Source organism: Cygnus atratus, chromosome 4 (assembly GCF_013377495.2).
Source record: "Cygnus atratus isolate AKBS03 ecotype Queensland, Australia chromosome 4, CAtr_DNAZoo_HiC_assembly, whole genome shotgun sequence".
NCBI classification, from domain to species: domain Eukaryota; kingdom Metazoa; phylum Chordata; class Aves; order Anseriformes; family Anatidae; genus Cygnus; species Cygnus atratus.
The window spans coordinates 33,098,747-33,111,513 of record NC_066365.1 but is presented as its reverse complement, the minus strand read 5'-3'; the positions used below and the strand labels follow the sequence as shown (position 1 = coordinate 33,111,513).

The 12,767-nt window shown below is 42.0% G+C and overlaps 1 protein-coding gene across 5 annotated transcripts in view; it reads left to right on the top strand.

The window, feature by feature from the left end:
- The first annotated feature begins 1,150 nt into the window (after positions 1–1,150).
- FHIP1A (FHF complex subunit HOOK interacting protein 1A) overlaps positions 1,151–12,767 on the top strand; it is a 96,079-nt gene continuing 84,462 nt past the window's right edge. Inside the window, exons 1-4 of one of the 5 annotated variants that reach the window (XM_035547009.2) lie at positions 1,151–1,413; positions 1,809–2,045; positions 9,838–9,947; positions 12,443–12,493. The gene's annotated coding sequence lies outside the window, so the exon portion shown is untranslated. The remainder of the gene's footprint in view (positions 1,414–1,808; positions 2,046–9,837; positions 9,948–12,442; positions 12,494–12,767) is intronic. The other 4 variants (XM_035547018.2, XM_035547036.2, XM_035547043.2 and 1 more) reach the window with 4 other exon arrangements.

The following is a 12,767-nucleotide window of genomic DNA, read 5'->3' as shown; positions in this document are numbered from 1 at the left end:
GAGAATACCATTACACTTGGTAAATTATATTATATCTTTATGTAAATGAGCCGTTACTTTAATAGGCCAATGTCTATTCCTATTTGGAGTCATTAGCAAAATCACAATCAGTACCCTGACAGTCTAATTAATTTATTTGAAGCCTTAAAAAAAAAAAAAGGAAGACACAGCAAACCATGCTTAACTATTCACCAACAGGAGTCTACTGCAGTTAAAGTCGAGTATAGAGAAATACAACATATAGCTAACATAGAAAATTACCTTTCATTTCTATCTAATTCTTAAGTGTCCTGGGCTAGACTTAACAAGGCTGTTGGTATTTCTGGTTTGCTGCTGTTCCATGTAGGAGAACTCAATGGCACGAAGCTGGGCACCTTCTTTGAGCTGGGGGTCAGCTTCTTCTCACAGATAACTAGTGACAGGACCAGAGGGAACGGCCTCAAGTTGTGCCAGGGGAGGTTTAGGTTAGAAATTAGGAGACATTTCTTCTCAGAATGAGTAGTCAGGTGTTGCCACGGGTTGCCCAGGGAGGTGGTGGAGTCATTGTCCCTGGGGGTGTTTAAGGAAAGGTTGGATGTGGTGCTTAGGGACATGGTTTAGTGGGTGACATCGGTGGTAGGGGGATGGTTGGACCAGATGATGTTGCACGTCTCTTTCAGCTTTAATGGCTTTTAGGATTCAGTTTGCCCTGCAGCCCCACACGGGGGAACAGGCCCTGCAGGCCTGCGGCGACTCACCGAGGAAAGAGGCCTTGAAAGGCTGCTGCTGGGAGAAACGCACCCCGAGGAGCACCAGCACTTCTGCGAAGACAGGTAGTCGTACGCTGCAGCACCAGCTAAAGAAAAAGAAGAGGTGTGTGTATAACAGTGCCATCTAGTGACGTACATAACCGGGGCCACCTTCCCTCCAGGGGCCCAGCCGTCGTTTATAAAGCCCCAGACCCATGTGCCACACGTTGTTATTATCATTTTACTGCCGTCCCGAGGCTGAAGGACCCTTCCCCGGTACCCAGAGCCGCCCCCCAGACCTCCGGGCCCTCTTCAAGCGCCTTCCCCCAGGCGGAGGCAGGAGCGGGCGGCCGGCAGGGGGCAGCGCGGCCGGGCCTGGCCGAGCCGGGCAGGTGGCGGCTCCTCCCCGCCGCTCTGACTCAGCGGCCCGGCCCCGCTTCCCCGAACCGGGCGGCCGCTGCCAAGCCGGGGCCGCTTGCCCTGCCCTGCCCTTCGCTCCAGCCGCCCCGCCGCGGGGCGAGATGGCCGCCCTGAGGGCACGCAGCCTGCGGGGCGCTCGCTGAGGGATCCCTCCTTCCCTCCGAGGCGTTAGCGCCGGCCACGACCGCTTTACCTGGGCGAGCGGAGCCCGGGGCGACCCCCACGGGAAGCTTTCCGCCGTGGCGAGGGGGACCCGCCGCTCCAGGTAGGGGCTGAGGGGGTGCCGGGGGGAGCTGGGGAGGCGGCTGCTGCCCGCCTCCTGGCCGCGCAGGGCAGTAATGTAGGTCACGGGAAATAAGGCCGGCCTAATCCCCCTGATCTGTTTTGGTGGAGGGAGAGGAGGGTCGGCTCGGCCGCCGGGCTGCAGGGCGACCTGGCTGCAAAGTTTCCTGACAGAAAGCCGGCCGGGACAGGGCGAGCAGCGAGGTGAGAGCGTGGGGAGGGCTCCTGGCTGCCCGGGGAGGCTTTTTCCTCACAGGTGTGACACCAGCGTGTTTTTCACTTGGTTTGTTGTTTTTGTGACCCTATCCATGAGTTCCCGGTTTGGGTTCAAACTTCTGTGTCAGCGCTCCGGTAATACTGACCTTTTTTTTTCCTCAGGAAATTCCTTGCGTCACTTACGAAAACTTACGAAGGCTCCTTTGGTGTTTTCCTGGGGCGCCAAAGCAAAGCGGAGGTCTGAGTTTGTCTTGATAAAGTGACTGCCGTCTTCCTTCAAGGCAGTGAGGAGCTGTTAGCAGTGTCCTGTGAGCCTGCTCTGCCACCTGAGCCTGTCAATAGGAACGTGACGTGATTCTGAGAGGCTGTGTGAGGACACATCCGCAGGCACAGGTGGAGGTGCGGTGTCTGTTAGGGGACTGTGAGTGGGACCGAGCTATGCTGCTATGGCTTTGCCAGATCAGGACGCGTGATTTCTTAAAACTGAGAAATGCTGAGGCAGGCTTGGTGGTATTTGGAGGTAATATTTCACTTGGATTTCCTCCTTCTCCTGCCCAGGGTCTGTGATTGGTCTTCTGATTAGCATTAATACATCCCAGACATGGATAAGAAGATAAATACCTCCAAATGAGAGTTATTTTTATATGCTGTCATACTTTTTGAGACAAAAAATACTGCAGAATCTGCCACTGTATTCCCTGTCCAGATGTTTTCTGATGATCAATGTGAAACTCTGATGCTCCAGATTCCATAGTGGTATTTTTCATCCATATAACATGGCTTTAACCCCTCCTTGGAGCCCTAAGAAGGATTTGGGGCCTTATTTCCTTGGTGGTGAAGCATGATGTTTTTATCTTGTTTCATTTTCAGATTAAAGGGGGGTTGTTAACAAACTCTCTGTTCAAAGAGGTCTGTCACATCAACGTAGTAATAGCGTTAAGTCACGCGGTTCAGACCAATGCTTTTGGCCTGTGCTGTTTTTGTATCATAATTTCTAGAAGGAAATCTTTTAGAATTAAGGGCAATTGGAAGGGGATAGAACACCTGAAGGAGTCAAGTCAGATTAGGATTTTCACATTATTTGTGCTGCCTTACTTCAGCTGGGGTGTGTATAAAGAGTCCACCTGCTCTGAAACTAATCTAGGAATTAGGACCTGATGCTGTGACTTATGTCTTCCTCGCTGGCTGTACGTTAATAAATGTAGAAGGTCAAAGGAGGAAGAAAAGACAGAAAACCTTATAATCTGCTTTGTAAAGTATAAATAGTTGCAAAGGGCAAGACTGTACTGGTGATGTATCGATGTGAGGATGGCAGTTGCAGTTGTGAAGCTGTTGAACACGCAGATGCCTTTTTCTGTGATTCATCTCAATCAAGACAAATATTTTCAATTGACTTCTGCAAACAGCTATTTTAATCTATTTGTTGAACCATGAAGACTGACAATATGTACTTTGAAAAATAAGCAAATTGTATTAAAATGATGACAGCTGAGTTGCCAAAGCCTATAAAAGAAACATAACTCCATTGACTTTTTTTTGACTTTTTTTTTTAGACTTTACAGTCTGAGTGATATGGTGGGGATGGTAAAAATTGGGTTATGCTCTGTGAAGGTGTCTTTCTTTCTTTTTTTTTTTTTTTCCCCCCTCCTAAATGGGATATGGAACTTCATATAATCCAACACTTAGAGAAACAAAATTGGAGAAACTGCTGCTGGCATGATTTTATTCAATCATGATATCAAACTGAATTTTAGAAGTTTGTCTATGCATTTTCTTTTTAAAAGATTATACTAATGTATTGAACCCTACTAAGCTTAAGTCTTCAGACTTACAGACTCGGTACCATCTGAATCATCAGTTTCTCTGTTAAACCCTTCATTGAAGGGTTATCAAGATTACTTTGATGTACATCAAGTTTTAAGGCTGCTTTTTTAAAGAATTTATTTACAGGCTGCTGTTCCACCCTTGCATATCTTTATTTATTAGTATACAAATGGTACTTTTTGATGTTTGCAGAATGTTCCATTGCAAGGGCTTTTAAAATTTTGATAAGGTTTATGGAAATCCAGTATAGTTCTTAATGTTTGAGTTGTGTACTTAAGTCTTTGAAAATGCAGGTCTATACATCCTGGTCTTACTGTGACTTGTAGTTTCTCTCAAACATTTGAGGGAGAAGCTCTCTGCTCTCTCTGTGCTTTACAGCGTGTCTAGAGCAGTTGGCATGTTTGTGTTTGCTGTGTGTCCCAGAGAATAGGGCTTTTCAGACCACATGTTCCACTCATCCTTTTTCTAATAGTTTTAAAACTATATTTTGGTTTACAGACACTTAAACTGTAAGACATGCTCAATTTTTTTTCAACCACAAGTATTCTTCCTATTTAAACATGCTGACATGGCATTGCTGGCTTAGTTGTGATGTCTTCTCAGCCTAACCAGATAGTCATTTAGTGTAAGACCGTCTGAGCTACCACCCAGAAAACAAATGTATTCTGTACCCTTATTTAGCACCCTGGAAGGAGAGCTTCCAGGAAGATACAGCAAAACACTGCTTTTGTGCATTGCAGTCTGCTCCATGTAGCTCCTGATATAGGGTGTATTTCAGGTGGTGGTGTCACATGATGTTTGATTCCTGTGCTTAAGTTATATATGTATTTTTAATGCTCTGATAGTGTGGACATGAGAGAGGCTACAAAGGTTTGCACTGGTGAAAAGCTGGGGCAATAATGACCTGGAAATTCTGAATTTCTTTGTCCTTTTTGCAGTACAGCATAGTGGCAAAATAAAAGCTTGTAGGTGGCTACTGATATTCTGTCAGAATCATACCTTTAAAAACCTCATGCAAACATCCTCCAGTACCTTGTCCTGATTGGATTCATCCATTTGAAAGTTAGAGATAGGAGTTCAGTCTGTCTCGCAGAGCAGGTCAGCTAGACTTGGATCAGGTCTGCAGACTGACTAGGCTAATTTGAAATAATGGTTTTGAATGCGCTTGAGAATGCATACAGCAATAAATGGCGCTATACATCACGCAGGAGTAATTATTCCATACATCAATATATTTTTGTGGTGTTGACTGGCGTTTGGAGGTGCTGCAATGGTAATAAAGTATTCCTAGCTAAAGTTAGCGTTATCAGGACTAAGGAGCTTTCGGGAACACGTATTGCCTTACTGCTTTATGGCATTGATCGTAAGACTTCTTATGATTGTATGTAGTTATCTTCTGGTAAAGGAGTCGTATTGGTGGTGTGATAAGAGTACTTTCCCTTTTAAATCATGTGGCCGAAAAATGCTTGTCAAAGGTTGATTCTGAAGGACGCATCCAGGTGAGACAATTCAGTATGGCATGAAAACAGACCAGCTAAGGTAAGACCTTCTAACGGTGGTTGAGGCTCAAGACACCTGAAGGCTTCATATATAAAAGTGTTACCTTTGGTGTCCAGTGGGATTAGCTTTATTTGGCAGAGAAAAGTTTGGAAACGTTACACAAATACAACTGTGTGCATGCAGGAGGCCTGAAAACACAGTTCTATATGTACCAAGTAACACTATGTTTTTTTTCCTCCGGAATAAACCGTCACCTGAAAGGAGGGATGAGAGCTAGTCTGCGTGAGGTGTACTTAGGTCTTTCATTTGCTTTGTTCTGTCTCTGAACTAAAGGCAGCGTGTTTTCCTGGCAGTTGCAATATTTGTCCTGGAATTTGTTCTGCTTCGTACTGTGGTGGCTCCCCATGGGTGTGCAGGGACGTTATTGAGAAATCGATGACTTCTAAAAAGAAAAAAAAAGGAAAAAACGTTCAAGTGTGAAGTAATACTGAATTGCCCAAGTGTACTGTGACAGTTAATTCTGGTCTAATCATGATTAGCATTATAGAGAACATGCTATCTGCTTCTGTAGGGAAATAGCTAGATTAGTGCTAAAAATACTAGGTAAAGGTAAATTATTATTATGTATTTTTTGCCATGTAATGGCAGAAGGATAGTCTAATGTCATCTTCTTCCCTTGTACCTCTGCTCCAGTCTCCAAACAGTATGACAGACATTGTTTTATTGATTTAAACAGTTGCATGCCTTAGTATAACTTGTTTGGTTTGGAAAAAATAAAAAAATAAGCTGTGATAATAAAAACATGTGCTAGGGTCTTTGCATAAGTAACTTGCAGAGAGACACTTGTGCCCTTTCTCCTCCTAAGTCTTGTTCATTTTGAACAACTTGCCTGTGTTGTTTATCAGTGGAGGGTAGGATTTATTTCTGTGACACTTTTTTATATAAGCAGCTCTCATGTAGTCACTGTTCTAGTAATATTTTAATTTGCCTGGGGAACCGATAAAGTGATGCCAGGAAGAAAGCTCCCAGCTAGAAGGATTTCCTAATGTACATAAAAAACCAAAACACTGGCATAACAAACAAACAAACAAAACCCCTTTGAGCTATTTAAAAGACCTATATGCTAGTAAACTTTTGAATTGTAAATTAAATTTAACTGTTGGCTGTCTACTGCACTGATGGTTGGAGAGCTGAACTGCTGAAGAACGAATCCCACTTGAACTCATAAAATCTTTAGTAAAACCTCACGTACCCTGGTGCAGGAGAGAAAGTGTGTGCTGAGGATATTTTATTTTTGAGTGAGTTATATCAATTATAACTGGATTTAAGCTATGCATAGGTTAGCACTTCCTAAGCTATATATGTATTTTTGATTTAGTTATATCAACAGCTATCATTAATATATTTATAGTAACTAAACTTTTTTTTTCAGATGTTTGTTTTTGACACACAAGACAGAGCAACAAATGAAAAACTGTCATTATGTAGCCAGGTCCAAAAAAGTAGCATGGATTTTTATTAAATTGCATTAACTCATTTTGATGTGGCAGGTTCTTGCCCTATTGCAGCACATGTGAGAGGCAGAGGTAATTTGGCTTGCTGCTTCACTGCTGTACTGTTATTGATTATATTAACAGTAGTGTTTCTGTAAGCATATATTTTGAAAGTATTTGGGAAAAAGGGAGTATGAGTATGGAGGTGCTGCTTTTATAATTACATGTGCTTATCTTGTTCCACTGGACCAATCTGCTGTACATAGCTGTGCTGTTTCCTCATTGGAGTTTTGTGACACTTACACACTTTGCCTGTGCCATAAACATGTTTTAGTATGGTGCCATAAATTCAGAATGTTTCCCATAAGAAAACCTATGGAGGACAAAAGCTCCTGTCCCCTGGTGAGGAACTCCTCAATTGACACTCCGAAGCACAGAGAGATCTGGATGCATTTCAGAGACAAGGGCTCTGTGTCCTTCTGCATGCGACCTGGAATTACTCTCTGTTCTCTCCCATACGTGCCTGAGTCAGGTACAGCTATGACTGGTGCTAAGCAGCCAAGTAATTTTCTGTGAACCATTACTGCCTTCAAAAAAAAAAAAAAAAAAAAAAAAGGTGTGTTGCTCCTTGTTTGGCTCCTGCGTTGTTGTTTAACCCACCCAAATGCCCTTGGGATGCCTGTGGCGTGGTCTGAGAGAAGCAGTCATACTGGGACTTGATGGAAATTTGAAGGTGGTGGTGGGGGGTTCAGGTAGTCTGTTATTTTGAGGGGATCTTGTGTTTTTTCCTTTTTTTTTTTTTTTAAATAGTTAGTCGTTTTGCCATTCAGTTCATAGTCAGCTATCACATTTGGAATTGCTAGGTGTAAGTGGGTAACTTCCTTTCTGAATTCCTGACTTGTATTGAGATTAATTATGCTTGCCTGCTTGGACTGGTTTCAGGTAAACAATTGGAAAGTTCTTTATCAGCTCCTTGAAACATTTTCATATGGCGAGTAGCACGTAAAGTGGAAATACTATGTTTTCTTAAAAGGATGAAAAAAAAAGCAAAACAATTTCCCCTCATTGATTTCTGTTCTTAATGCTTTAGTCCCAGCAGTGTGAACAGCACTGGAAGATGCTGGTGTGAACCGGCTGCCAGATAACACAGAAGTTTTATGGATGTCAGTGGTTACATCTGCCTTCAGCAGTATTTTGCTGGCATGATTTTTACAGTGGTGATCTTTGCCAGCAGCAACCCAGTGCTCAGGGGTTCCCGACTTGCTAGTGCCGATGCAGCAGAACACACAGGAGTATTGAGGAGGTTGTGCAGAATTCCTTAGGCTGGATAGAGCTGGGTTAGTCTCACTTCGATGCCGGTGGAGTCTTTGGACTTAGAAAACTTCTTTCTATTCACAGGAACTTTTATTGAGAAATATTTATTTAAGTATTCAAAGAGAAACAACTAAGGCATTCATCAAACGTTGCATTTATGATGTGTTCTATTTGCAAGTTAAGTCGGTGATGTTGTTTTCAGCAACCCGTTAATAAAACGGGTTAATCAGAAGAGTTAAATGATATCCACCACCCAATATTGAGGACGTAGGGACAAAGGTGAAGGCTGGTGATAATGCTCTTCACTAGATGAACTGCTGTAGCTGAGGGAGTAGGCAAAGTTGTAGGCACCCAGGCACTGGTTTCTGCTGACATTCAAGGCAGCTCAGTTAAAATGCCTGAATTATTTGACCTTTGGTGTATATAGAAGTTATCTGAATGCTTTACCAATGCATTTACCATTAATGTTTCTTTTGGTCTTGGCCTATAAGGAAGAAAATTGTTAGCGGAATTTGTGGCTTGTATTTGCATGAACATTTCCCATTAGCCTTCAGTGAAATTCAACAGCATTTGAATTACTTCGTGTGCAGATATATTTAAAAAAGTTAAATGAATTAAAGATGAATGAAATGTTATCTGATTCCTCCTCTTGACAATTTAAAACTCTAAAATGATAGCAGTCGCTCGCATTTCATGGATGTTGTATTAGTTTAGGAGCTGCTAAGCTATGCATAGCTTAAATCCAGTACTTGCTGTACGTTCTTATCATTACCGGAGCAGGTGCATGTGCAGCGATTCAATAGGTGGAAAGTAACTGATTGATTTTGAAGCAGCAGCAAGTGTGGGGGATAACGTTCTGTTGTATTGGCAGGAAGGCCTATTCCTTTACTAATGATGATATTTGTACCGATTTTTGGCAAACGTTTCAAGGAACAACAGTTGAGGTTTAAAGGAGGCGTCAAGCCAACAGCAGCATTTCAGGAGCACGCAGCATTGGGTGCGGTGACAAAAGGCTGTGACAGAAGATAATGTGATCCAAGCGGTTATCGTACCAAAGTACTTTAAAATATTCCGAGATAAAAATATTATTTATTCAAGAACAGGAATATTGGGGTCTGTGGCATCAGGGAGTTGAAAGAAACAGTTGCAGGCAGAATAAGCCTTTCTGTTAAATAAATCAATGGAGTTTTAGAAAGGCAGACTTCAGCTGAGTGGGGTCAACATGAATCTTATCCACTCTTTCTGTGTGTTAAGAGCAATAGAAGATAACACAGGAGAGAGATTGTTCCTTCAGGAAATTGTTAATGCAGAAATAGAAACTGTTCCTCCACAGGGGAAACCAAAAAGCAGTGAGAGGCTGGTTTGGCTCCCAGTGAGCTCTTTAACATCAAACACAGCAAGGAGGGTAAGGGAGTCCTTGTAAGGGAGTCCCGGGCAAGCGTAGAGTTAGAGCACAAGCATGTGATCCTGAAATGCAACTCTCAGACTGGAAAAGATTGACAAGAAGTCATTAGAGAAATATAATGGTAGTGAAAAGAAAGACAAGGAAGGTTTGCTGCTCTTTGAAGACTAGAGCTGTTGACAGATAATACAAAGCAGGTTGAGGTATTTTTTTTACCTCATCATTTTGTAAGAGAGGCCAATGTAACCCACGTTCAAGGCGACTGCTAAAATCCTAAGCTGGTATGAGGAGGGGACAGCTTAAAGAGCACTGACATAAGTTTAAGTTTGAAGTGTTTAAAAAGCATTACTGAAAGGGTAAGAGCTGGCTGATGTAATCCTTGAGTTGCTGCAGTTCTTAACTCATGGAGGATGTGTGTAATACTGGGGAACTGATGAGAGCAGTTGACGAGCCTCTGTTTTTAGAGGGGGGGATAGAAATAAACAGTTGTAGACCCAGTTGTTTAACTTTGATTGTTTATTACAGTATTTTTCATGGGATTTACATTCTTCTCAAGCACTAGAAGATGACAAAGAAATGGGTAGTAGTCCAGATGATTTTATTTTTAAGATTAAACTGTGTTAGACTAATGCAATTTCTTTCTCCAAAATGCTAACAGGCCCTGCAGACAGGGAAGGAGCAGTTGATCTCTGATATCTTGAGTCCTTGTGGTAGCAAATGTCAAAATTTCACCCTTGTTAAAGAACGTCTGGAGTAACTTAACTGTGGGTAAGTGCTGAACTGCTTGAAAAACAATGTTCTCTAGCAGTGGACTCGAAAGGCAGTGTTCTGTTTTGTGTGTTTTATGTAAAGGACTTAAAGATTATAGTGGATGAGAAGAATGAGCCAACATGGTTATGGAATTGTAAAATTAGAGAATATCACACTGAGCTATTGTCATAGAATGGTTTAATTCAACCCTCAGTAAAGGTTTTTTTAACAGGGCTGGTTCTTGGGTTGGGTTGAGGTTTGCATAGCAAAAGCATGAGCCCCACCACTCAGTTCCTTACTTCAAACACAATGAGGCTGCTTTAAAGTAATTACTGCCACCTGCTTGTTTCGGCCTGGTCAGTGGGAGTGAGCAGAGAAGGCCAGAGGGCTAAATGCATCCTTGCTTCCCCCTGAGGTTTGCTTCAGTAACCCTTCAGGGCCTGTCTAGTTCTTACTGGGGGGTCCTGTATCTACATCACCTAGGTGAGAATAGAGGTACATTCTGCAAGTTAAGTGATGTAATCTTTCTCACCAGTGGAGGTAAGGTCTGAGCTGAGGTAGCTCCCAGTTTTGAAAATGGAATTTATTTAATAAAATAAATAATAATAATAATAAATAATAATAATAGAAGTACAAACCCATTGGAGGCAGTCTGGAGAGGAGCAATAAGAATGCCTGGGAATCTGGAGGAATGACTGAATGAGCTAAGAGTGGTTATTTCAGCTTCTAAGAGGAGAGGGAGGTAGTGGGGAAATGAGAGCTAGTGAGGGTCAGTCTAAGTATGTGGTACGCACATTTTTGTTTCTCCATGATCTGTTTTGTTTCCTTGGTTGGTCAGACACTTGCATTGACATGTGTTCTCAGGAAAAGTCGTGAATAGTTTTAAGAACAGCTGATGTGAGCCTCTGTGAGTTGTGATAGAGCCAGGCTGGGTATTGCTATGGCAAAAGGTGTCTAAGCGCACTAAGTGACTTCGCATGGTTTTTGATTCTTTGGTAAGTAAGAGATGGTTACAGTGGTGCAGTGCTATCTGCAAAATGCAGGGAGAGTGCTGTACTGGGGATCCCTTTTCTCCCTGTCTCTGCTTTCCTGTCTTATCTGTTAGGGAGGATCCAGAGGATACTAAAGCATTGTGCCTCTTTTTAATATATCTTTTTTATTTTTTCCCGCGTCAAATATATGGGCAAGACTTTTAGAACTTCACCTCATTGTAGCAGTTGAAAAGAAGCTAGAACTCCTTGGTGTAAGACAGCAATGTGAAAACAGGACTGTGGGCATGCCTACACCCACACTGGCTCTGCAGGACCAAATCCTAGAACAGGGAGTGCTAGGAAATGTGGTGTGAAGACGCTTAGATTAGCTTTGGAAGCAGTTTAGTCATGTTTGTGTGGCCCTGCATCCAAGCCACTGTGGTTTTACTGCTTCCCGACCTATGCTAATGTCTGCTCTCTGCTGTGCAGACTTAATCAGCTTGTGTTAGTGACAACTTGGCAAACCCTGTCCTTTAATCCACTCTGTGTTGTAAACAGCCCTCTATTGTGCTTCCCCTGTGGCCTATGTTTATTTGGGTGCACTAACTCTTTTCCTTTAATTAATTGTCCACTAACAGTGCAAAACAGGGACGGCGCTTGACTGTGTGAAAGTTCTAGTCTGAGTGCTAGGGATAATGACAGTGAGATGAAACAAAGGTTTTAATTTCATTTGGAAGATATTGGGCAAATTTCTGAATAGCAGAAGCAAAGCACAGAACTGAGGCAGTCCAGCTATGTCAACTGATCTCTAAATCAAAAGTGAGTAGGTAGAATTTTATTGAAAGTTAACAGTTTAGGATTTTTTTTTGTTTTATTCACAGAGGTAAGTTTCAGGATGTATTGCTTCTATGAAATGTACTTTCTCTTAATAACCATAGTGTATGTATGAAACAGAGCTAATTTTTAACAAACTTGCCTTTTAATATTTTAAAGTCCATCTGCTGTTTTTGTGAGACTTTGAATGGCATGTATTGCTACTGGGAGTGTTTGTGTTGTTCAATAAATCTGCGGACTGTGGTTTCTGGGGTTATTTTCTTGGCTTTCACATGAAGGGGAAAGATAAGGAAAGCAATTTAAATTTCCCAAACCACAAGGCTATGCATCTTTCATAAAATCTAGTCTGGGTAGTGGTGTAGGTTATGATACATGGGATGCAATACAGTCTCTAAGGAAAACTTACATCTCAAATAAAATGCAGTGTAATCCTATGATTATACTCAGCTCAAAATTAATTGTGAAAGGGGATGGCTAGTTCCTGGCTACTCACTTCAAAAATCCTTGAAAAGGTTTTTGCCATTCTGAGGATGTCCCATATGCTTCCTATTAAAAGGAAGTTTGATGGACTCTGCTGTGGCTTGAAAGAGCACTGAAAACTGTCTTCTGTCACAATGATGCTGATGTTCGCAAGATATAGAATTAAGCATCTTAATTCATGAAGGTTACTACTATGAGTTAACTATTTTTGTGTTCTAAAATTTTTAGATCCCTTTCCATTGATTTCAGTGAGGATAGAATTTCGGGCTAACCAAACAGGTGATTATGTATATGTGTGTTTTTAACTTTTTTTGGTTCTTTTTTTTTTAGCATTTCTTCCACCATTTCATATCTTCCTCATTTGTCCCAGTTTTCAGAAATGAGAAGGTGGAAACTTGCATGTTCTCTTCCCTACCAATTTACGATAGAGAATGCAGATGTGTATTATTTCTTACTTGGTGTGTGGTTTTATTTGCTTTCTTTTACAAAGCCGTGTATTTGGTGCAAAAGCAAAATCCTTGTTCTTGCAAAAATGTTACACAAGGCAAGACTG